The following is a 25,316-nucleotide window of genomic DNA, read 5'->3' as shown; positions in this document are numbered from 1 at the left end:
TCAGTTGTTTTTCCAATAAGATATTTTATATTTTCTTCTATTTTTTTTTCTCTTTTGATTTTTGTTGTGTTGTTTCTTGATGTCTCATGGAGTCATTAGCTTCTAATTAACCAATTCTAATTTTTAAGGAATTGTTTTCTTCAGTGAGCCATGTGGCCAATTCTACTTTTTAAGGAGTCTATCTTTTCCTTGAATTTTTGTATATCTTTTTCCATTTGGCCAATTCTGTTTTTTAAGGAGGTCTTCTCTACAGTGGATTTTTTGTGCCTCTTTTACCATTTGGCCTATTCTGTTTTTGTTTCCCAATTTATTTATTTATTTATTTATGTTTAGTTTTCAACATTCACTTCCACAAGATTTTGAGCTTCAAATTTTCTCCCCATCCTTCCCCTCCCCCTACCCCATGACAGCCTGCATTCTGATTCCCCCTTCACCCAATCTGCTCTCCCTTCTATTATCTCCCCCCTTCTCTTATCCCCTTCCCCTTCTATTTTCCTATAGGGTAAGATAGATTTCTATATCCTTTTTTCTGTGTATCTTATTTGCCAGTTGCATGCAGAAACAATTTCTAACATTTGTTTCTAAAACTTTGAGTTCCAAATTCTCTCCCCTCCTCCCTCCCTCCCCAACCTCATTGAGAAAGCAAGCAATTCAACATAGGCTATATATGTGTAGTCATGTAAAACACTGAGGTGTTAGTTTCTTCAGTATTTTTGTGCCTCTTTTACCAAATTATTGACTCTTTTTTGCATGATGTTCTTGCATTACTGTCATCTTTTTCCCAAATTTTTCCTCTACCTCTCTTATTTTACTTTTTAAATCCTTTTTGAGCTTTCCAGGAATTCTTTTTGGGTTTGAGACCAATGCACATTTTTCTTTGAGGCTTTGCATGTAGCTATTTTGATTTTGTTGTCTTCTGAGTTTATGTTTTAATCTTCCCTGTTATGATAGTTACTTTCTATTGTCAGGTTCTTTTTTGTTGTTGTTTCCTCATTTTTTCAGCCTATTTATTGACTTTTAACTTTATGTTAAAGTTAGGCTCTGCTCTAAGGGTGGAGGGAGCACTGTCCTAAATTTCAGATTTTTCATGCTGCTGTTTTCAGAGGTAGTTCCAGGGGTCAGTAAGTTTTCAGTTCTTCCAAGGTGGTATAATCTAAGGAGAGATGTGTTCACTGCTCTCCTGGCCTGTTCCCTGGTCTGTGAGTAACCACAAGCCCTCTTTTTTTGCCTTGGAATATGACCAGGGTCCCCACTCCCCTGCAGCAGCAAGCTGTGATGTGCTAGTGCTCCTCCTCACCCTAGTACTGTGACATAGAATGGCATATGGGCAAAGCAACATAGTCCTTCATTCAGTGCCATTAAAAAGATCCCCTGTAATCTCCTTCTGACCAATCGCCTAAGCACCTTACCATCTGTGGGCTGAGAGCTATGGAAGCTGCTGATGCTGGTTTATGCACCCCCAGGCCTGCTGCTGGCTTGTTGGGTGTGGCCTGCTATGTTCCATTCTCACCCCAGTGAGACAGACCTTTCCTGCCAAACTTCTAAATTGTATTAGGCTAGAAAATTATTTCACCCTATCCTTTTCTTGGTTCTGCTGCTCCAGAAATCATTTTGAAGTGTTATTTTCAAATTATTTAGAAAGGAATTTGGGATATCTCAGGCAAGTCCCTGCCTTTATTCTGCCATCTTGGCTCTGCCAGCTGTTTTTAAATCTCTTTCTAGGCACAATTTAATATTACCACAACTACTTAAAAGCTTTTTGAGATCTTGCAGTGATTGCAGCTTGTTTGAATGAAGTTTAGTTGCCATCCTGTTCAAAATACCATAATAATTTCTAAAAGAAAATTTATATTTCTATAATAAGACTCAAGTTATTGCAGTATATTTTGGTTCCCATGTATTCAGGGCTTTCAAATATCTCAGAGTTCTACCTAGAAATGCCAGGAAATTAAGCCCTTTTTCCTCTCTGTTGATGAGTTCTCTATTTTCTCAGTGCCTAAATCTTAGTTCTTAGGATAAAAGCTACCAACTAAACTAATTTATGTTAAATGTAAAGGACTAATAGCTCCTTAATATGCTAACCATCTCAGGGTCATCTGCATCTTAAACATAATAACTGCTCTTAGATGAATAGTTTTTCATCCAAAAAAATTAATCCTTAAAGGTAGAATTTCAGGCAATGTAACTGACCAATGTGGAAAATATTTTTGAGTGGGGTCCACAATACCTCAAATCACATCACATAGATTATTGCCCTCTCCACCTATGAATAAGACTAGTTTATGTTCAGTAGCCTCTAGCTCCATTTCCTCATAGCACTAGAAAACAATAGTCCATTTTCTAATAACTAGCAAAAAGTATCAAATGGTGGATAAGCAGCACACCCAGGCAGCTCACTCATCAGTGAGATCAGGTAATCCTTTGCCAAAAGATGCCCACTTAGATGCATTTCCTCCCTCATGGGGCCATTCTAGGAAATGGCATTGATGTTCAGCTCAGGAGGAACTCCCAGAGGTGCTTTGTTTGCAGGTCTTTTAATTGGACCAAATTCTCTTCTCCCAGCTGCTGGAAAGTGCCAGCTTCCTCAACGCCTATGAGGAATTTGACTTTTGCTCCCTAAATCTCAGGGGCAACTTCTGCTCCTCATCAGAGCCCTGGAGCAATCCCTCTCCCTTAACTTTTGGAAAACAAGCACACAATTAGGAATAATGGAAACCTTTAGACAATATTCTTTCCTGTCTAGCCCTGACCCTTCATCTTTTATGTTCTCTACATCTCCTCAGCACACACATACACACACACACACATGTACATATCTGTGTGTGTGTGTGTGTATATATATGATCTAGTTGATGCATAATTATCCTGAATTCCTTCATAGATAGTATTCAATCATTTTACACTTTTTTCACACATGTATATTTTATATCCATAGTCTTCCAGTTTTTTCATCTGCAAAATGAGATAATAATAACATCTACCTCCCAGGATTGTTGTGAGGACAGAAGAGGATAGTTATGCAAATCTTAAAGTGCCATATAAATGCTAGGTATTATTATCATAAGCTCAAAAGCAGGGACTAGGTCTATTTTAATAAATCCTTGCCTTCAAGGAGCTTATATTCTAAAGGGAGAGGTGATATGTACCTAAGTTAGCACATGTAAGATACCAAAAGAGTATGTTGATGCTAACCTTATAGGGAAAGCCACTGGAACTGAGGAGGACAGTGAAGGAAAAGGAAGGTACCATTCTACAAGACTGAAGTGAGAATGGAAAACATTCCAAGTATAACATACTGCTCTTGGCTTCTAGCCCCTATATATAGTGGCAGGTTGGGTCCCCACAAGGGTGGCTGTTACTATTTTCAAGGTTCCAGGAGTAACATTGTGGGTAGCTATCCTCCTAATACTAGCTTAAAAGCCCCAACTAGAGTGTTTCACCTTAACAATCAGTCAATGGACAATTCTTTAGCACAGGCATTTATTCAAAAAACATAGTAAGAACAGTAGTTACAAATCATTGCATCTTCCCCCACCACACCCCAAAGCAGAACAAGGTAAGTAGTATTTATTTCTATATGCTAAATGTTTGTGATGCAAATACAAGCAAAAATCCAATGCCTGGCCTCAAGAAATTTCCATTCTAATGGGGAAAAAATATTGCATACAAGGGAAATGGAAAGGAGGCAAGTAGGAGCAGGTAGCATGAATCAATGGCATGGTTTTGGAGTCTAGAAAGTCAGCCACACAGCGGGGAGGCAAATGAAATTTGGCTGACTTTGACCTTTCCCCAAAATATAGGCACCAAGAAGAACTCACAATGGGAGAAGGGAGCCCACAGAGAAGACAGATGTTCTAGGCAAAAAGGCCCCAAGACCTGAGGAAGGTTCTAGTGCATGATTGCATCTGAAGTATGATGTTAGAGTTCAGGCACACTCTCCCACAAACATACTCAGTCTATGGGAAAGGGGATGAGGGAAAGAGTGGGTATGAACTTAAAGTACAGTGTCAGTAAGACATGTGACCAGACAACTCCTCAATTCACAACTCTGAAACTGCAAGACCTCAACATTTTTTCTTTCCCTAGAAGGTCCTCTCAAAGTTTACTATGGGGCACAGATGGTTGTTTGGCTGCTGGATTCTTCTCAGGGAATGGTATCTCTGTTGGACAGATTGACTGGATGGGCTCCTTGGACTTGCTTTTTTTACAGGCAGTTGAAGTATTTTTTTTACCTTCAACCAGTGGTTTACTAAGTGGTACTTGCTATGCTCTCTTCAACTAAAGTGTTATGGTATTTTTTTTTTCTGCTGGAGCACAACAGTGCTCTTTCAGCTAGAGATAACCACCTTTACCTTATGATTGACAGAAGCCTCTTCAGGAGGCAGAAATGTCTAGCCTTCCTACTTGTAGCAATCCTTCCTGGCTCAAAAACCTCTTCCCCAAGTAAAGCACTCCAACTTGCCTTAGGGTGATCGTTCCTAATGTGGTCACTTCTACTTCTCATGCTCCTCTGGAGATCTTATGCCGATGACTGTTTGTCTCAGTTTCTTCATGAGCAAAATGAGCTGGAGAAGGAAATGGCAAACCATTCTAATATCTTTGCAAGAAAGCCCCCATTTGGGTGATGAAGAGTCAAACACGACTGAAATGATTAAACAATAACTAAGAGTAACAGGAATAGTAAATAGCTGAACCAGAAATTGAACTCTGGTCCTCTGACTACAGGGTCCAATACTTTCTTTCAAATACCATACTGTCTCCCTTTTCATGGGGTAAGTTAAAAGACTGTTTTATTTCAGACTTTAAATTTTCCAAGAATCATTCTATGTCAGAATCTAATTTCCTGTGCCCACATTTGTGCTATGAAAATTGTGATTTAACAATGTCATTATTGGAGATGTCATGCTACACTGAAGTTTGTGTGATACTGTTTCCTTAAATTAAGTGTTGGAAAACCAAACATTCATAGAAACAATCAATCAACAAGTGCTTATTAAGCCTTTACTATGCCCTAGACACCATGCTAAGTGCTGGGGAAACAAAGAAAAAGCAAAAACAGTCCTTGCCCTCAAGGGTCTCTCATTCTAATGGAAGAGATAGCATGTATAATTCAGTACATGAAAGATAAATGAAGAATAGATGAAAGGAAGATCTCACAGAATTTTAGCATCAGAAGAGAGCTCAGAGATCATCTAGTAACCAGGCATAAGCAAACTATTTCTCACTGCCCCGTACCTCCTTTGTATAGCCTGGGAGCTAAAGGTAGTTTTTACATTTTTAAATGCAATAAAACTTTATTTTAAAATGTAAAAACCATTCTCAGCTCACCAGCCAAACGGACACAGAGGAAGGGGAAATGAATTGTTTAAAGTCATAAAGCTAGCTGCGGGGAGAACCATAACTAGAACTCAGAACTCCTGCCAGTCTGATGGTCTTTGAAATATAACAGGTAGGTGATTAATTCATCAGTCCTTAAGAGAAAGTATGTGATGCTTGGCATTATGTCTCCAGCTTAATGAAAGCAATATCCTGAAAGACAACCGTAAAGCACTCCTTATTGTCACCATAAGAGATAGTCCTAATGAAAAAGCCTTTTTGCCTGGAGTCTAACTCTAGAAGAAGGTAACAGAGGCATTCCTCTTCACGTTAAAACTGTGACTACACTAAATCTTGTCAGCCAAACCCTTTCATGGCATCCCTTTTCAAGATCCACAGTCTGCACTATCTGTAAATGATCAGCACCCAGCATTCAGTCCTGAGCTGTGCCCTCTTCCTAACTAGTAATCAGCTTAGTAGAAGCAGGAACTCCTCCTCCCCACCCAATCCAAAGGGTCTTGATTTTTGTCTCAGGGGTCTTTTGCCAGCACCCTGAACTGAGATGGATTAACTAAAGTCAAAGCCTTTTGGACTTTCCTGTCTCTGAGATTCCTTGGCTGCTGAGTTCAGACATCCGTTATATCTGAATTCTAATTATATTCACTCCTACCTCTCTGCTGCTACTACCACCTCTATGGTAACCTTTCCTATCACCTAGCTCCATACACTAGAAACTACATGGTTGCTTTTTTTTCCTAGGATTTATTAACAAGATACAAGAGAACCTAGAAATTCAGAAATAATACAACAAGGTAGGATAAATAGAAGTGCTTACATGAGAAACTGATGCGGTTTTTCTGAAGTTCCTCAACAATTCTCTTCTAAAGTTTTTCCAGGACCAGGGCCAAGGATAGTGAGGGGGAAGCTGGTATAAATCACCAGGTTACAGCCCATAAGATAGGCTGGGACCCTACTCTGTGGCATATGTTTTTGTCTTTCTCAATAGTGTGATTATTTGTTAGAATGATTATGGACTCCAAACCATCAGTCCTCTAAAGTTCAAGAATTCTTCCATGTTGCCATAGTCATTGGAGTGAGTGAGGAAGAAGACCAACCAAAGCTGAAGTTGAGGCTAGAATCAACCCATTTCCTCCCTCACAAACAATTCCTTCTAGAAGGCTACGCTGAAATGCTTCTACCCCAACTTACCAGACATTTGGTTCCACCAGGATTCTAAACTGGTCTACAATTTTACAGAAGGCCGACAGAGTGTGACCAGGACCCTTCATCAACAGGAAGAGAATTTCAATTGCACCTAATTGAAATGCCTATGCTTGATTAGTATTTATGAATTTTTCAAACCTAGCCCAATCTACTGATTGGCTGGGTCCAGGAAATGTATTGTCATCTAATAAAAGTATCAAGAGTAAAGTATGAATAGAGTATTTATGGTCCTACCCTTACATATAGTTATGTGCCATTTATAGAGACTTAAGGCTTTGGGGACAGGTAGGTAGCATAAGGGATGGCACACTGACCCTGGAGTCAGGAGAACCTGAATTCAAATCTGACCTCAAACACTTAGTAGCTGTGTGACCTGGGCAAGTCTCTTAGCCCTGATTGCTAAGAGACAGAGAGACAGAAGGCTTTTAACCCTGTTTAAAATTCAGATCTTTCTCTGAGTAGATAACAGTAGATAGGATCTAACAATGAGTTTTGTTAGGGAATTGGGAAGATAGTTATCAGTGCAACCATAACCACATCAAGATATTTATACCCTATTTGGTGATAGCTGGTAGAAGGTCCTATACCATACTCTTCTCCCTACTTAGTAACCTATAAATTGATGGAGACATTGATAACTAAAGTCATAGGATTCAGTAGTATCTGCTACTGCTTTGATATTTCCAGAAGAGAGGGGCACAGTTTGTGACCAGATTTTCTTTTAATGAAGCATAAAGGAAGGAGAAAAGGATGATAGGACTAACACCCATCATCACTTTTTCATCCCTTGTCACTTGCTAAATGATCTTTTAATCTCCATCAAATCAGTATAGAAGCAGGAGGAAGAATGGAGAAAATAGGGAAGCAGAAAAAGGAGAAGTAAATGGAGAAGAAAAGAAATAACTTTCATAGCAAGGTAGGGGTGAAGGTTGTGAGGCTGTAAAAACATTTTCCTTTTCATGTGTTCCTTATCCAGGTAAACAAATGTAATTAAATTTCTACTCAAAGTTAGTGTCTTTTATTCTGTCTGCTTTCTGCCATGGGCCTTGATTGCACTTGGGAACAAATGTACCACTATTCCATGAGAATGAAAGTATAATTTGAAGATGTTAAAGGAGAATTGCATGCAGAAATAATATCCTCACATGAACTTAAAATATGAAAAAAAGCCATTTTCCCAAAGCATATCAAACCTAACCTAATTTCATTTGTGAAACACCCCCACAGAACCCCATCAAATTTCTGTGGAACTTATAAGGTCTAAGTTTTTTAGAAACCTTAATAAATTATCTGTAAAGTCCCTTCCTGCTTTAAAATTCCATGAACCCTCTATGATCTGTTTACCATTTCCCAAAAAGGGAGGAAGAGAGAGGAGTAAAAAACCATTTGAGCTAATCAAATGTTATATACCTTTGAATTCCTGCAGTCCTGGTTGGAAACAGTAATAATATTAGCAACTGACAGCTATACAATGCTTTGCCATTTCCACACGTTTTTACATATATTATCTTATTTGAGTCTCACAACAACCTTGTAAAAGAGAGATAGTTTACGCATGGGAGCGAGGGAGGGGAGGAGAGAGAGAGAGACGTGATTTTATTGGTCTGGGGAACTCCTAGGAATGAAACTCTTTCTACATAGATGGGCAACTGCTCTATAAATCATTAGACAATTGCCTGAGTCATTGAAAGGTTAAGTGACTTACCCAAGTTCACACAGCCAGTACGTGAGAGGCAAAACTTGGATCCAGGTTTTTCTGACTCTGAGACTAGTCCTCTATCTTCAGTACCATCCCTTCTTCTCTTCATACATATTATTATCCTTTTTTACAGATGAAGTAACAAGAGTGTAAATGACTTACCCGAGGTTATACAACTAGTAAGTGGGAGATACAGGATTCAAGCTCAGGTCTCCTGATTCCAAATCCAGAGCTCTTTTCATAAGAGTGATTATCTGGGCTAGTATCAGAAAAGTATTATGCCAACCACACCCAGGAAGAATTCTCTATCCAGGTGGGCTAAGGTACAGAATTTCCATCAATAACTAGAAATGTAAGCACAAGTACTATTATTTACTCCATAGTTAAAGGAATTCCAGAGAGACAATACAAAATATTGAATAGATGGCTGTCCTAGAAGTCAGGAAGGCCTGAGTTCAAGTCTTGCCTTTGCCCTTATATGAGTATAAGTTGCAGATCTGCTTTAGTAAAAGGAGTCCTCTCACTGAGAGTTCCCTAAACAAATGAAATCATAAGATTAAGGGAGAAATGAGGAGATGGTTCACTTTGGCTCAAAATTATGAGGATCAATGTTTGAAGGACAGGCAGAAGTGAATCTGATACTGAAAACTCTAAATCTCTGAGATATATCAGTCATGGTTATGTGAGTAATATGAATATGCCTATGAATGAGTAGCATAGGGTTACATTTAAGTGCTCCCACTTCTTCAGCACTCTGGACTGCTCTACCTTCATATCCTATACATATCTCATTCTTAACATTTTCAAGTCAGATTTTGTTATCTTCCCTTCTAAGCCTTCTCGTCCTCTATTTTTCCCCACTGTATGTGAGGGCACCACCATCCTGCCATTTACTCAGGTTCAAAAGCTCAGAGTCATCTCCTACCTCATCTCTTTTTCTCCTAGTTACTAGATTTCTCCCCCAAAAATTTTTACTTTCCCAAAGTACACAAATTTATATTTAAATTTACATAAAATAAATACAGTCATTTTATAAATTATAAAATTTCAATATAGATCATATGTATACTGTCTCCAGCCTCCATGTTTCTGCTTGTGCTGCTGTCCATTTCCAAAATACACTCCTCTTTACTTCTGCATCTAACAATCCTTAACTTCTTTCAAGACTAACACTAGTGCCACCCTTTTCAAGAAGCCTGCTCTTTCCCTACTCAAATTATCTTGTGTTTACTTTCCTGACTAAGAAAACTCCCCAAAAGAATATAAGCTTCTTGAGGGCAAGGGCCATTTTTTATTTCACTTTAGCAACCCAGTCCTTAACAAAGTGCTTAGCACTTAATATGTTTGTTGATTGTTAAAGCAAATTAGGGTGGTCTGTAACACTGCACAACTGTGTGTGTATGTATGGTTTGTATCCACATCACATGCCTGTGATAGTGAACATTTGGTGTGCATGTGTGCGCGATGTGTAAGTGGCTAATTGAGCTATGACAGGTGGCCTTGTAAACACACAGCTGAGGTTGATTTCAAGCTGACTCTTACTAATAATGGCAGCTTCCTCCAACCTTTTTTTTTTCTGGGAAGAATCTTCACTCTACTATGGAAATAGCTGCAGCAGAAGGGGAATGATTATGTTGTGGCTGCTCCCTCTGAACAAAGGGGTGCTTTTTTTGCTCTTTTAATTCAATCAGATGTTTCCTCTTAGAAGGAAAAACAAATATTGTTCTGACCTTGTCACCAATCTGCATGGTGAGACACACCAGTTAGACAGGGATCATGTGAATGGAGTTGGGAGCAAAAGGAGAGGGACAGATTCTCCCTGAAAACCTTATGTGGCATATGAACTAATGCAGAGTGAAGGGAGCAAAACAAGGAAAACAGTATTCAGAATGACTACAGCAATGTAAGTGGAAAGAACTACTTCTCTCCCAAGCCTATCACAAAAGACCCTGAATGCTGTGTATGCGTATCCCTAGCTTGATCCCAGAGAGGAAATGAGAAAGCATCCTTCTTTTTGAGAGGTGGAGAATTATGAGTGCAAAACATAGCCTGTATAGTCAAACTCAGTAGACCTGAGGAATACTTTTGTGAAATGACTTCTATTTCCTCTCTTTTTTTTTTCTTTTTTGCAAGGTATACCTCATTGAAAAGGAGATGATTTTAGAAGTAAAGGAGATGTAAAATGTGTCAATAATTAATAAAAAACCTCCATGGCAAACATTGAGATGATGGATTCATGACTAGATAGGTGAACCCCCTTATGCTATGGGACTCTCCATGGGAATATTATTACAGATTTCTATCCATGTATCCCACTAGATGTCATCCCACTGTCATCTTACCCAGTTGACTAAAGAATCTCCCTATGGCTTAGTAGGATGACACTGGAAATAGCACCAAGATATAATACCTAAGGGGACTGGAATCTTGCAGACACTATCAAATACACACATATACACACATACACCAAGCAGTAGCTCATTTCCTTTCCTCGGGTGTATTGTGTCACACTGAGGGAAGGAGAGGAAGGAGGAGAGAAAATTTCTTAGTATCAGTAATGGGCCAAGTTCTACAACCCATAAAGCAGAGACTAGAAACTCGTGTAAAGAAACCCTCAATGTATTGATTCTTCATTTCACACTAAACTTTGATTGAAGTAGCCAATGGAGTTGTCTTCTTCTTAACAGTTCCAGAGAGTGCTCTTTCATGCACAAGAACCAAGCTGTATAGTAGCTAATGCCTCTCTCCCCAAGTGATTATCTATTATCTCATTTACATATCTTCAGAACATCACTCTGACATGAGGAAAGAGAGTGATCATTCTTCTCATTTCACAGATGGAACAATTGGAACCCAAAGTGAACTTAGGTCATACAATGAGGCAATGGCTTTAATGTATATACTCAGGATGGGGAGGTTGATTTCCTTCCCCTACCACTTTTACTCAAATCTCCTGATTCCTAATTCACTGTTCTTTCCACTTGGCCATCAATCTATCAGGGAGTCAGCTGAGTTGCTGCCTGGGTGACATGTATTTAGGCAGTATTTCCTCCACTTGCTTCTAATGATAGGAGTAAAAAAAAGAGACGATGTCTCAGGAAATTGACCTGAGTCAGGACTGCAAGGCCCTGGCCTGGCAAGGAATCTTCTGACATTCTGACAACACAGTATGGCTCAGTTATCAGGGCACCACCAGCCTGCCTGCTATGAAGACACATCTGTCTCCGGTACTTAAACACATTGAATAAAAACCCACACACTGTTCAAATTTCCATCCAGCTTGCCAAGCTGGACTGACTTAGGCTTCTGAAGGAAATTTAAGCACTTTGAAAATCAAAAGCAACTCAACTCAACCTAGGAAACTGAAATCTCAGCAGCTTCAGAGAAGTAGATGATCACAGGGGCTGCAAACACTTTCCATGTACAAATATGAATAGAAAAGTGCATGGCAAAATTTTTGCCAACGTCCTCGTCAGGCTGAGGATTACAACACAATCTCTGCCAGGGTGTCCCAGAAGCAGCAGCATGCAAGTACCAATCTAGGAAGAGAATGCCACAGACAAAAAGGTCACCTCTCAAGAGGACCCAGGAGCAAGCGATTAAATGATCTGAGGAGAAGGAAAGTGACTTTGCACCACCAAGCTGGTGCCTGCTATCCAGATCTGAGCCTCACACTCTCATTGGCTGACTTCCATTCCAGGAATACTTGTGGCAACACTGAATGCTTGAAAAGCTAATTGATAAAACTCAAAGCCAGAGTGGGAAGCAAATGGAAAGCAAATACAGCAACAGAGAAGGGTGATGGAGACTTTGAGAATGAATTTTTTTTTTTAAGAAACCTACACTCCTCAAAATTACTTCAAGCTTCTCAACATCGAACTAGGCAGTGTAATATAAAGGAAAAAGCACAAGATTTGGAGGCAAAAGACCTCCTGGCCTCCACCTGGTTTCATAGCCATGTAACCAGAAGTAAGTTATTTAACTTCTTTGGCCTCCAATTTCTTCATCTATAAAATGTACATCATGATATTTTCAGTGTGGCAGAGTAGATAGGAAGCCAACCTGAGGGTCAGGAAAACCCAGGTTTAAGTTCCATCTCTAGTAACATATATTGACTATTTGACCCCGGGCAAGTCCCTTAAAACTCTAAGTTATAGAACAGTTGCTGATATGCATTGATTGAGTATGTTTCCTCACTGGAAATTCTCTATGTAAATGAAATCACAGATCCAGACATTAATAATAATTCACAAAGCCTACTTCACAGGGTTGTTGTTATGATCAAACTAGGTAATATGTATAAAGGGTTTTGTAAACAAACCACAAAACCATAAATGCATATAGACCCATATGCACATTTATAATTAGTTTTCCTTGTATCTGAGGAAAAACTCAATTGAAATAAGATTATGACCCAAAATTACTGGGGAGTACTCATTTATAAGGAGCAATTGCAAATACCAATCCCTATTCCAATTTACCACGGCCTCAGAGCATAGGGTAGATATACAGTAAGCTAGTGAGGGTAACCTCATGTACCCCCAAACAACTGAGTAGCACAGAGCTGTTATTGCTCAGTCTTGGCTGGTTAGACAACACTTATCTCTCTAAGAATTTTGGACACTGACCACTCAGGAATCACATAGCTAGCTAGCAAGCCAAAGTCTTGTTCATGATTGACATTATCAGATAAATTGAATCAACCAAGAATGCTCATGTACCCCAATCCATCAATTAAGTGGTAGGATTGAGGGATAACCAAGGAACAGACCTCGTACTCCACTGGTATCTACACAATGTCAAGAGCTCTAGAGTAACACCTCCTGTGCAAACACACATGCCCATATGTGTACGTACACACACACACACACACACACACACATACACACACATATTTGGATGAAGCTTATACCAAAAGACATGGACAAGAGTTGAACAGGATGAGGAAATATGAATGATTTGTGATCAGGACTCTTGTGGGGAGGGGGAGATATCCACATTGATGAGATAACAGCTTCACTAAGTATGGAAACATCCAACTACAATCAGCCTCTCTGCCACTTAGGAATATAGGAACATAGATATAGAACTGGAGGGACCTTGGAGGCCATCTAGTTCAAATCTGTCATTTTACTGATGAGGAAATTGAGGACAAGCTAGGTAAAATTACTTGACCAAGGTCACACAAGTAGTTTATGTCTGAGGTTGGGTTTGGACCTAGGTTCTCTGACTCCTGAATCAGCTTATCCTAATTCTGCCCTCTGAGGTCAAGTAGAACAAGTTCAAAGCCTCTTCTGACCACCCTTCAAATACTTGAAGATAATATTAACTCCCTAAGTCATCTATTCTTAGTTCCTTCAACTGAATTTCATATGGCCTCTTCTCCAGTTGCTTCACCATCCTCAGAACCCTATTCTGGATGACCTTCAGAATGAATGTCCTTACTAAGATTTGGTATCCAAAACTAACCACAATATTCTCACCGGAACGGAGCATCAGGGAAATGATCCTTATAAGTTAATTCAGCTCAAGATATCATTAGGGCACTATTTTATTATCATTGCAATTAAAAGCTGATTGTTTCTACAAGGATTCCAACTGGATTCTAACTACTCATCTTTTTTTTTTCTGAGCTAGCCCACCTACCCACTTATTTTACTCACCCGAAATGTTCTTTCTCCTTATGTTTGCATCCTGGCTTCCTGTAAGTCTCAGCAAAAATTTCAGCTTCTGTAAGAAACCTTTTCCAGTCCCACTCAATTCTAGTGTCTCATGCTTTTCCTAAGATTACCTCCAATTTATCCTGTATGTATTTTGTATGTACATAGTTACATATTGCCTCCCCCATGGGAATGTGAGCTCCTGGATGGCAGAGACAACAGACTTTCTTTGTACCACCCCCCCACACACACACACACTTAGCACAGTGCCTGGTACATAGTAAGTGCTTAATAAATGTTTATTGACTTTACTTAACCTGATCCAACCTCATTACATATGACATGGCATACTTACACTAGAAGGCTCATATGCAATGAGATTTCAAAGGCATCAAAGATTCATACGCAATGAGATTTAGACCTGGATGAGACCTTATGGGTTGTTTTATATTGAAATACAATTATCAATTTAATAAAAACCAACAAGTTCACAGTTCCCCCAGACTAGACCCCTGAAGGAAAGTGGGGAAGTCCTCAATCAGTCCATTACACACAGTACACATTATAGACCAGGCTTACCAGAACAGTTATTTTTATATCAATCTAAACAGACAAATTTTGAAATCAGTCAACACATTCTTCAAATTATATACTTATTTCAAGATTCCATACTGGGCTTATACTTTTAGTGGACCAAAAAGAACCAGGACTACTGACATCTGCATACAGGATGATATGCCCCAGTACCAGCAGAAATAATAATTTCTCCCAACAAATCAATCAGAAAGTTATTACTGTGTACAAAGCCATGGGTAAGAGGGGAGATTTGTTGTTACTGTTTGGTCATTTCAGTTCTATCTAACTCTTTGTGATCCCATTGGGGTTTTCTTAGCAAAGGTACTGGAATGGTTTACCATTTCCCTGTCCAGCTCATTTTATAGATGAGGAAACTGAGACAAACAGGGTTAAATGACTTGCCCAGGGTCACACAACTAGTAAGTATCTGAGACCGGATTTGAATTCAGAAAGATGAGTCTTCCTGATTCCAGGCCCAGCACTCTATGCACTTTGACAGCTAGCTGCCCCCAAGAGAGGGGAGATAATATGTGATCTCTGATTCCAAGAAATATATAACTTGGGAACATGAGATATATAGAGATATAAAGATATGTGTGTAGATACATATAAATGAAGTGATAGGATCCTAGATTTAGAGTTGGAAGTCAAATCAAGTCAACAAGCATTTATTTTTTCTTTTTAGGCAATTGGGGTTAAGTGACTTGCCCAGGGTCACACAGCTAGTAAGTGTCAAGTGTTTGGTCTGAGGCCAGATTTGAACTCAGGTCCTCCTGACTTCAGGGCCAATGCTCTATCCACTGCACCACCTAGCTCCCCCCATAGAATGTTTTTCAAATCAAGTCAACAAGCATTTATTAAGCACCTATTACATGTGAGGCACTGTGCTCATATTTAGGGTTGTTGACAGCTAAGTGCTGACAATACAGAGGCAAAAACTGTCCCTGACCTGAAGGAACTCAGATACTAATGAGAAAAACAACATGCCAACAGCTATGTAAATATAAGATAGATACAGGATAAATTTAGAGATAACAGAGGGAAGTCATGGCTCTAGAATTCAGAGGGACCAGGAAAGGCTTGTTACAAAAGTTGAGATTTTAGATGAGACTTGAAGAAAGCCAAGAGCTTGAGAAAGGGAGGGAGAAAATTCTAGGCTTAGTTGACAGCCAGTGAAAATGCACAGAAGTGAGAGATGGAATGTCTTGTGTTAGGAACAACAAGCAGGCTAGAATCATTGAACCCCAGAGTATGTGGAAGACAGCAGAGTATAAGAAGCCTGGAAAGGTAGGGGTAGGGGTCCTAGAAGTAATAGAAGGTACTAGAGCATACTAAATGCAGAGGGTGAGGGTGGGGGTGGGAGTGATATGGTTAGACCACAGGTTGGGAACCTGCAGCCTCGAGGCCACATGTGGCCTTCTGGAGAAGGAATTAGATCCCTAAACAGCATGGAGGAACTTTAGAAGGGGAGGGAGAGGAAAGGAAAATGACCGCTGAGGCAGCTAGGTGAAACAATGGATAGAGTACTGGACTGACCCCAGTCTTGGTGCAGGTCCTTGGGTGCAGCCTTTTGACTAAGTCCAAGTTTTACAAAACAAATTCTTTTATTGAGGGGATTTGTTCTGTGAAGTTTGGATTCAGTCAAAGGGCTGCACTTGAGGACCTAGGCTATGTGGCCTCAAGGCCATAGGTTCCCCAAGCCTGGGTTAGAACATCAGTTTAGAAGGTAGCATTGTCAGAGAACAAAAAGGGGGATAAGGAAGGAACCTTAGCTACCAGCTAGGTCAGCCCCCTCATTTTAGTGATGAGGAAATTCAGACCCAAAGCATGGGAAGAGAATGATTAAAGGAAGTATACATGATAGTCCTGAACCCCATAAGCTTACAACCTGGATGGAAGATGACATGTACATATAGATAAGATTGTGGAGTCATCGATTTAAAACTGGAAGAAACTTTAGAGGACACATAGTCTAAACTGCTCATTTTACAGATTAGGAGTCTTAGGCCCAAAGAGTTTAAGTTACTTGCTCAAGGTAGTAAATGCCAAAACTAGGATTCTAATCTAAACCTTCTAATATCATTCACATTCTTCAAACTTTCCTCTTTTGCATCATCACACCTGCTCCATAAAGTCTTCCCCAACCACTCTACCCTAGACCACTCTGGCTGTCATTTTTAGAATTCCTATATATCTGATTTCTTTGGTAATTAGTAACTGACTTATCAGTTCTCTTCTGATGTCTTAAATTGTAATTTAAAATTTTTTGTTGTCATTTACTTCACAAGTGTTTTGCTTTTAATCTCCTGAACTAGACTGTAAGTTCCCTGAGGACAGGGACCCATGTCCTATATTTTTGGTGTGTGCGTCATAGCACAGTGTCTTACACTCAGGGGGTACTTGATATATATTATTAGTTCAACGGATTTGGTTTGTTTAAGGCAAAATAATAATTAATAATAAGAACCAGCATATATAGTACTTTAAAGTTTCCAAATCATTTCACAAGTATTATCTTACTCGATCCTTATAATTATTATTATATTATCCCCATTTTACAGATAATGAAACAGAGGCAGACAGAGGTTAAGTAACCTGCCCAGGGTTATATAGCTTGTAAGGGTCTGAGACCATATTTGAAGTCATGTTTTCCTGACTGGGGTCAGTCCAGTACTCTATCCATTGTTTCACCTAGCTGCCTCAGCGGTCATTTTCCTTTCCTCTCCCTCCCCTTCTAAAGTTCCTCCATGCTGTTTAGGGATCTAATTCCTTCTCCAGCAATTTGGGGGTCTTCCAAGCTCCTCATCTGAGTACTGGGGACAGAATGGGGAGAAAAGGACATAGGGACTCCCAGAAGTGCCTCCAAAATACTAAAGGATCTGTGTTCTGTTCCTGCGTGCCTAGAAAACCTGCTAGCAATTCATGCTTTGGGCCAGTCCACAAAAACCTAACAAACCATAATTTCCCAGAGGTACAGTATAGTTCTAGACTAATAATAGAACCTAAGCATCCGGTATAACATTGTTTCTCTATAAAAATGTATTAAAAGTTCCAATTTAAGATCCAGGAATACATCTTCTCCAATCAACTGTAATAGGATATGTGGATTTCCCTACCTTTCTCTTCCCTTACATGCTGGGCAATGAAAGTCTGTTTTCTCTGTAGCTCCAGGTCATTAGTCATGAATGTTTCATGGGCTAAGGGCAGAAACTCCAGCAAAGCTGAGGGTAAGGAGAGGTGGGAATGATGGTTCAAACGTGATGGGACCTCTTTATGGAATAAGAAACCAGAGATACTTCTCAGTTCTAGCTGGGTCCCTGATATCCTTTTTCTTCTTCTACTCAAGAGATCAGATAGCTCACATACTTTTCGACTGCCAACCCCTCTTGCCTCCAATTATGGTTTTCCTCCTCCTTTGGCCACGTGTAAGAGCGCACAGTCTCACTGTTTGTCCCATGCACTCCAGTCCCTGAAACAAGCACACAGCTCTTCTGAGTTTTCCTAAGGGTTTGTATTGCTAATGAGAAACTAAATATTCAGGGAATTAAAAATCTCCCTCCTATGTCCTCCTTTTCTTTCTCTTTCTTTTTTTTAGGCCCTATATGGAGAAAGTCTCACAAAGGTCCTAGTGGTGGGTCTTTGCAATAATATTAATAATAATGATCAGGAAAACAATACAACAATAATAATAATAAATACCTCTCATTTGCATAGCAATTTGTTGCAGTTTACAAAGTAATTTCATATATATTATTTCAGTTGTTCCTCACAGCAACCCTAGGAGTAAGGCAAAGTAAATAATAACCCCATATTTTGCAGCTAACAAAACTGGTACTCTGAGAAGTTAAATGGTTTGCCCATATGGTTTATGCCTAGTAAGTAGTACAGAGAGGGCTAAAACGAATGTCTTTAGACTCCTAGGCCAGTGCATTTTCTCACTTGCATTTTGTAAAATCAGGAGGAAGGTCTCCTCCTTATAGGACACCCTGGATTCCAGTCCTACTAACACTGCTTACCTGCAGTGTGACTTTGGGTGAATCACTTAACCTATCTGACTTTCACTCTCCTCATTTGTAAATTGGGTTTAAGTACTTATATTACCTGCTTTACAGAGTTGTTATGAGAAAAGCACTTTGTAAACCACAGACATTATATTACTATGAAGTATGATTATTACCAATGCTTTTTTTATCCTTAAAACATGTTTGCTGGTACTCTAATTGAAAAAGAAAAAAAAATAATCAGCAGGCCATTTTGAAAGACTTGAAATAATTTGTTTTAAATTGCCTTAGGGGCTGAGAAAGCTGAGGAAGAAAATAAGTTGCTTTATGGTTGATAATGGTTAGCTACATGACACTAGGTAAAACATTAAATCAAACTGAACTTCAAACATATAAAGCACAATTTGTCATCATAAAACTGAACTAGAACCTATTACTGAGACGTGTGCCTTCTCAATGATGAAAGAAACTAGAAAGGTTATAGGCCAGGTTGGAGGGAGGGTAGTGTTAAAGGAGACATTCCATGACAAGGTCAAGAGCAGAAGAAAAGGAGATTGCACATCTGAATGTGTTGAGATGTGGAGACATGTCATGCTTGTCTTTAATCTCCTATTTGAAAAATATAATATACCAGTAGAAGAAAGAGGGAAGTACATTCCTGGGATGAAGGACAGCTTATACATGGGTGCAAAGACAAGAAATAGAATTTCATATGATTGGAAGACAGCAAGAAGGCCAGTTTGGCTAAACCATATAGTCCTTACAGGGAAGTGATAACCCTGGAAAAGTAGGTTGGAGTCAGATTGTGAAATTCTTTAAATGAGGATTCACATTTGATACTAGTTGTAATAGAGAGCCACTAGAGTTTTTTTGAGCAGTGATCAAACCTGGGTCAAATAGGGTCAGACCTTCACTTTAGGTCAGACCTGCACAACTTGGCAGTAGTTAGGGGCCAAAATTGAAATAAGTTAAACTTCTTCAGGCCACAGGTTTTTAGCAGCTCACTTTCCAAGTAAAGGTATAATTAATGATTAAACTATTTTGCAAATAAACCATATTTTTAAAAAGGGAAATTTCAATTAATATCAATTAATTACACTTACTACTTAAGATTTTTATTTATCATGAAATTGCTCCTCTCAGACTAGAGACAGACTGATGATGGTTGGTTGCCATGGGTCAAATGACAAAAAGGAGAGAGTGCAAAGTGGCAACTCACCCACCAAGTTACATGATGGGCACAATAATGACTAGTCAAAGGTGGGTTAAGTGTGGCACAGACAAAGCACTCCTTACATCTTTACTTTCTTTTATATCCTCTACATTTTTCTCGGACCTCCCAAATCCTTTGGGACATCCTTTGTTGTGCAGGTCTGCTTTAGGTACATACATCACTGTGGCATATGTATTAAAGATGGAAAAGTGGTAAGACTTGAGGCAAGGAGACTCATAAGAAGTCTCTCTGCAATTGATTGGTTACACAAGGTAAAAGAGGATGAGAAGTCAAGGATGATTCCAAGGTTTCAAATTTGGATGATTAGAAGGATGGTGGCATCCTCAATCAAAATAGGGGAAATTCAAAAGGAGGATGGGATTGGGAAAGAAGATGATTGGTCCCATTTTGAACATATTGAGCTTAAGATGACTGTGAAATATCAAGTTCAAAAATGTCCAATAGAGAATTGGTGATGAACTGGAGTTCAGGCAAGGGATCACCTGAATAGAGTATTGACATATATTAGCTCTCAAAAATCACTATCATTATGATTATGATTATTGTTATTATCATCCATGAGTAAAAGATAGTACTCAGCATGTTTCTGCCAAAGGAGGAAGCTGCAAAGTGAGCTGAAAACAAGTTTTTTGTCACCAATGGTCACTAGGATAATAAACTCCTTTGAAGCCAAAACCATAACTTCATGAATAAAATCCAAATTGGAAAATTGCTTTCATTTCTGTAGATAAATTGGAAGAGTAGAGAGACTTGAGGTAGGAAGACTAATAAGGAAACTATTCCAATAGTCCGAATGAGAGGTAATAAGACACTGAACTAGGGTTCTATGAAGAGAAAGAAAGGAACAGGTTTTGAGAGATGGTCATGGAATCAATAAGTCTTGGCAATGACCATTTCTTGACTTAAAGTATCATTTCCAGTATAAAGATTCTACCTCAACCATATCTTCTGAATTCATTTCTTCTCTGCTCACATAGCACCACTCTACTTCAGAACCCAAGTCATATTTCTCCTGAGCTATTTCAATAACCTCCTAATTGACTTCCCTCCTTTCAGTCTCTTCCCTTTCCAATCTTCCTTCCACACAGATGATAAATTGTTATTCCAAAAACACCAAACTGACCTTATCACTTCCCTATTTAAGATGCTTCAGTGGCTATGTGTTGTCTCTAGGTTAAAATAAAGACATTCACAATCTGGTTCCAACCTCTTTTTCCAGACTGATTTCATATTATCTCCTATCACATACTCTATGTCCTGGGTTCTCTACTGTTCCTATCCACAACACTGCATCCCCCATTTCCATACCTTTGCAGAGACTATTACCCATAATTAGAATGTTCTTCCTCCTCGCCTCTCTTTCTACCTTATGGAATCCTTAGCTTCTTTCAAGGCTCAATTTGGGTGCCATCTGAGCCACACAAGGCCTTTCCTACTCCCTATAACTTGCTACTACTCCTCCCAACCAAATTACTTTTTTTTTTTACTTTCTGTATCTCCAGGGCTTAGCATAATGACCGACATATATTATGTGCTTAATAATTATTTTATCTATTTATATATCAGTCTACTTTATTGGTATGCATATTGTGTTCCACTATTAGAACATAAGCTTCTCTAGGGAAGAGATGTTTTTATTTTTTATTTGTTGTCTTTGTACCCCTCAATACCTCATATGGTGCCTTCCATATAGTAGGCATTTGGAAATGCTGAATTCAATTGAAAGCATCAATTCATCACTCAGCTGAACAGAATCATTCTGTTTTCCATTCTAGAACTGACTAAAGTTGTCTATGTGATATGGTGTGTATGTGTGATAGGTGCAAGGGATGGGGAGGAGGTATCATATGTTATCATCATCAAAAGAACTCATATGACTAAGTGAACATGGAACATAGCTTCTGCCCTATGGATTGAATCTATTTATATAGTCTTTTTGATCAGCAATCATCGTGTTAAAATGTCATGTTGTTACATTAGTTTCCTCCAAGAAAGAGCGTATAGGGCACTGGATGGGAAATCAAGAAGAGGTTCAAATTCCACCTCAGACCCTATTAACTGTTTGACCTTTGGCAAGTCATATAACTTCTCTGTTCTTTGATTTCCTCATCTATAAAATAAGCAGATTGGACTCACTAGCTTCCAAATCTATGACCTTCTGGTTCATTCCTGGTTTTGGAGGAGTTTCATTGTCAAAGATCCTCAAAGGAAAAATGGGCTACATAATTTTTCCCCTTATGGTTAAAATATTGGAAAGGGAAGGGACAAGAAGAAGGTGAGAAGAATGGTTCCTTCAATTCATTATGCATTTAGTATTTATTAGACACTGTGCTCAGCTCTGGTAATACAAAGACAAAAATTAAAACAAGTCCCTGACTTCAAAAATTCTTCTTTAAGGTTTGTAAAGTGTTTTACATACATTGTCTTGTTTGATCCTTGAATAATAGAAGGGCGCCATTTTGTAATGAATTTTATAATGAATGACAGACCAAGTTGTTTTGTACAGGTAACCCTATAGCATTTTACCTCAATCTCAAGAATCCTAGTCTCAATTCTTTTGTGTCTTTTGAGGTAGTATAGTGTAATTGAAAGAGCATTGAACTGGGAGTTCAATTCTTCTATCACCTATAGATGTGACAAAATGTGACACTTGTCATATATGACCTGTTAATTCAGTTGGTTAGAACAGTGATTCTGACTCCAAACTTTAAAGAGCTTGGGAACCATGAAGTTAAAGTATATGCTAATGAGGACATGATTTCTACTTATACCTCAGATGCATTGCCACAGACTTTACCACTAATCACAGTCAACCATTTTATAAATGCAAGGTTAAAAAGAGGAGAACCATATAAGAAGCTATATGTGGTTCAAAGCAAATCTATCACCACTACTGGGCAAAAAATATCTGCCTGATTTTTTGTGAACAATGATTATCATTTTATTAATTTGAAGGACAGAATGTTATCCCATGTGTCACTGCTATGCTTAACAGTGCCAGAATAACCATCATCTTCATCTCAAATTTAACTTATACAGTACTTTAAAATTTACAAAATCTTTTTCTTTTAGAAACACTGCACATATTACTGTCCTCATTTTACAGATGAGGAAACTAAGGATGAAAGAGGTATGCATGACTCGTCTATGTTCACAAAGCTAGTCAGTGTCAGAGCCAGTATTTCAGCCTAGTCCCCGATTTAATCCAATAAGCATTTATTAAGTGCCTACTAAGGGTAATGTTCTGTGTTAGATTCCAGTGATATTAAGGAAAAATGAAAAACAGTCCTTGCCTTTGAGGTATTTACATTCTGTTGAAGGAAGTACAACACGTAAACAGTCTCCCAACTCCCAGTTCAATGCTCTTTCAATTACACTATACTACCTCAAAAGACATAAAAGAATTGAGACTAGGATTCTTGAGATTGAGGAAAGATTGAGGTAAAATGCTATAAGGTTACCTGTACAAAACAACTTGGTCTATCATTCATTATAAAATTCATTATAAAATGGCGCCCTTCTATTATTCAAGGATCGAACAAGATAATGTATGTAAAACACTTTACAAACCTTAAAGCACTATTATTAGCTATGAAGATGATGATGGAGACTCTTGTTGGTCTAAATACATGAAGAGGTTAGACTGAATGATTTCTAAAGTCCCTTCCAATTCTTAAATACTACAAACTATGAACCATGTTAGGTCAATCACTTAAAGTTCTTACGTCTTCAGCAGAAGTTTGTACTGTACAACTTTGCACTTCCCCATCCTCATTCACACACTGAAAAGAAAAGTCTACATTCAGTCCTCATGATCTTCTCATTTCCCTGACAGCCTTTCATCTCAGGTCTTGAAGCAAGAGACCCAGTTCATCATTTTGGAATGGTAACTTAGGAACCATGACATCCTTTGTTCCGAAGGATCGCACATGCTTCATTCTCATATGTAAATAAACCACTTGTGTTCTATTTCTCAGTGGAACCATGTGTCTGTTTCACAGTTGTATACTAATAGCTTAAAGGAAAAGTGAATTATTTCCTCATCTCTTTTTCATGATTAATGAGATTTAAATTGGTCCTGTAATAGATGAGTATCCTAAAGGCACTCGATATTTAAAACTAAATTCTTCTTTGACAAAAATACTTCATGGGTTTCAGGGTATTTTCAAAGACAGTTCCCTGTCCTGGTCTCCCAGTCAATTCATGTTTGTCTCAGTATTGAACAAATGACTATAAAACTCTGGACTATAAAGTGCTTACAAATAGCAAGGGCTTAGAAGCATTTTTTTGCTTAACTATTACTATGAAGCCAAAGTACATGCTTTACATTTTTATCTTAAGTGACCAGTCTTGTTTGTTACCACTCCAAATAATTATGCTTTAATGCATTCATTCAGTACACTCTGGACTATCCACTCCTCTGATTAAGGTTTTCTAAATGAAATGTATTTCTGGAAATAAACATTAAGTGGATTTAAACACATACAATGTACCAGAATAGATACCAAACTCTGCCTTGGAGCACAGCAATTCTGTACTGGAGCCTGGACAAAAATTTTTATACCTATATTTCCTGAATTCTTTGCCCATTGGTGGGTGGGCGTGTGTGTGTGTGTGTGTGTGTGTGTGTGTGTGTGTGTGTATGTGTGTATCCCCTATCCACTAGATCACAGTGCCTTAAAGGTCCTCCTCTCTCCTTCTCACCTATTCAAATCCAAGCCATGCTTTGGTCCTGCAGCGTAATACAATGTATAGAGTATTGACTTTGAAAGCAGTAACCTATGTTCAAATCCTAGCTCTGTCACTTACTTCTCTATGTGACCTTGGACAAGTCACTTAGTCTCTTTGGGACTCAGTTTCCTCATCGGTGAAATGAGAGGGTTGGACCAGATGATTTCTAAGGTCCCTTCTACTTCCAAAGGTGGATGCTATGATCCCTTCATGAGGACAGACAATTCTAACCTGCACTGAGCTCTCCCTTCTTGGTATTCTCTAAGTGTGATCCAGGGGGTTCTAAGGTCCTCTCAGGAAGTCTAAAAAGTCAGAATTATTTTCATAATACTACAAAGATGTTTTAATTTCTAATAAGGTAAATATAGATATAACCCACTTAAACAAAAGCTCTGGGGGTGGGGAGGGCAGTCCTCAATAAATTTTAATGATATAAAAGGGTCATGAAGCCAAAAAATTTTGATAACCACTGCTCTTGCACTTAAAATCTTTCTCACATAATATGTTTAGTACTCTTTCAAGTTGTTCTCTAGCTCTTTCAAGTGCTAGAATTTTGTTCTACTTTTACCCACCTCCCACACATAGGATTGTAAGCTTCTTCAGGACAGAATTTTGTCTTCTACTTCTTTTAGATAGTCCTGTTATGCAGCTGACACTCCATAAATATTTTTTGGCTTTATTTTATCCTCTTCCAATCCAACCCTTCGTGATTCTGTCTTTCAACATTTAATCTGTTCTCTGAGATCTCCATTGTTTTGTTTTATTTTCCCATTATTCAGAGTTCAGCTTGCTTTTAGTGAATTTTTTCATTGATATCATTGTTATCATTGTATATATTGATTCTGCTAATTTTACTTTGTATCAGTTCATACAAA

At 38.6% G+C, this 25,316-nt stretch overlaps 1 protein-coding gene across 2 annotated transcripts in view; it reads right to left on the bottom strand.

The window, feature by feature from the left end:
* The window catches only part of SHISA9 (shisa family member 9), a 430,944-nt gene that overhangs the window by 363,209 nt on the left and 42,419 nt on the right, over positions 1–25,316 (bottom strand). The window lies entirely within an intron of this gene.

Source organism: Vombatus ursinus, unplaced genomic scaffold (genome assembly GCF_900497805.2).
Source record: "Vombatus ursinus unplaced genomic scaffold, bare-nosed wombat genome assembly UNPS02014832.1, whole genome shotgun sequence".
NCBI classification, from domain to species: Eukaryota; Metazoa; Chordata; class Mammalia; order Diprotodontia; family Vombatidae; genus Vombatus; species Vombatus ursinus.
This window is presented reverse-complemented; position numbering and strand designations above follow the sequence as displayed.